A 1,543-nucleotide genomic window follows, 5' to 3' on the forward strand; every position below is an offset into this window, starting at 1 on the left:
GGTCGTGAAAAGCTGAGGCCAATTTGACCTCTAATAATATTCAGTCATCTAGAAGACTCTTTGTGTGCATTGTAAAGGCCTCCTGAATAAGATTGAGATGTAAAAGGGCAAGTTAGCATCTGTTTTCAAGCCCCAGTGGCCTAATGGATAAGGCACTGGCCTCTTAAACCAGGGATTGTGGGATTGAGTCCCATCTGGGGTGAATACAGCAGAGTGGAGCAGTGGAAGCGTGTGTAACCCAGAGGTTGAAGGATCGAAACGATCCTCTGCTAAGCCTTTTTGAAACTCAGGATGCCTTTACAATACACACAAAGAGTTAACTTCTAGACACTCCTGAGGCACTGGTCTCCTAAGCTAGAGATTGTGGTTTCAAGTCCGGTCAAGGTTGATTACAGCAGAGTGGCGCAGCGGAAGCGTGCCGGGCCCATAACCCAGAGGTCGATGGATCGAAACCATCCTCTGCTAAGGCATTGTAAATCTCAATCTTATTCAGGAGGCCTTTACAATATACAAAAAGAGTTAACTTCTAGACACTCCTGAGGCACTGGCCTCCAAAGCCAGAGATTGTGGTTTCAAGTCCGGTCAAGGTTGATTACAGCAGAGTGGCGCAGCGGAAGCGTGCTGGGCCCATAACCCAGAGGTCGATGGATCGAAACCATCCTCTGCTAAGGCATTTTAAATCTCAATCTTATTCAGGAGCCCTTTACAATACGCACAAAAAGTTAACATCTATACAGCCCTGAGTCACTGGCCTCCTAAGCCAGAGATTGTGGTTTCGAGTCCGGTCAAGGTTGATTACAGCAGAGTGGCGCAGCGGAAGCGTGCTGGGCCCATAACCCAGAGGTCGATGGATCGAAACCATCCTCTGCTAAGGCATTGTAAATCTCTCATTCAGGAGGCCTAACATATACAAAAAGAGTTAACTTCTAGACACTCCTGAGGCACTGGCCTCCTAAGCCAGAGATTGTGGTTTCAAGTCCGGTCAAGGTTGATTACAGCAGAGTGGCGCAGCGGAAGCGTGCTGGGCCCATAACCCAGAGGTCGATGGATCGAAACCATCCTCTGCTAAGGCATTTTAAATCTCAATCTTATTCAGGAGCCCTTTACAATACGCACAAAAAGTTAACATCTATACATCCCTGAGTCACTGGCCTCCTAAGCCAGAGATTGTGGTTTCGAGTCCGGTCAAGGTGCACTACAGCAGAGTGGCGCAGCGGAAGCGTGCTGGGCCCATAACCCAGAGGTCGATGGATCGAAACCATCCTCTGCTATGGCCTTTTAACTTCTAAACACTCCTGAGTCCCTAAAAAAACGTCAAAAAGCAACAAGCTGGTCGTGAAAAGCTGAGGCCAATTTGACCTCTAATAATATTCAGTCATCTAGAAGACTCTTTGTGTGCATTGTAAAGGCCTCCTGAATAAGATTGAGATATAAAAGGGCAAGTTAGCATCTGTTTTCAAGCCCCAGTGGCCTAATGGATAAGGCACTGGCCTCTTAAGCCAGGGATTGTGGGTTCGAGTCCCATCTGGGGTGAATACAGCAG

The 1,543-nt window shown here is 47.7% G+C and overlaps 2 non-coding genes across 2 annotated transcripts; both read left to right on the forward strand.

The window, feature by feature from the left end:
- Nucleotides 1–129: 129 nt before the first annotated feature.
- trnak-cuu (transfer RNA lysine (anticodon CUU)) lies at nt 130–202 on the forward strand. The gene has a single exon. It is a non-coding gene; the product is annotated as a tRNA-Lys (tRNA).
- A 1,258-nt stretch (nt 203–1,460) lies between these two features.
- On the forward strand, nt 1,461–1,533 carry trnak-cuu (transfer RNA lysine (anticodon CUU)). Its single transcript has one exon. It is a non-coding gene; the product is annotated as a tRNA-Lys (tRNA).
- The last annotated feature ends 10 nt before the right edge of the window (nt 1,534–1,543 follow it).

The sequence above is a fragment of the Carassius auratus genome, unplaced genomic scaffold (assembly GCF_003368295.1).
Source record: "Carassius auratus strain Wakin unplaced genomic scaffold, ASM336829v1 scaf_tig00216385, whole genome shotgun sequence".
Classification (NCBI taxonomy): domain Eukaryota; kingdom Metazoa; phylum Chordata; class Actinopteri; order Cypriniformes; family Cyprinidae; genus Carassius; species Carassius auratus.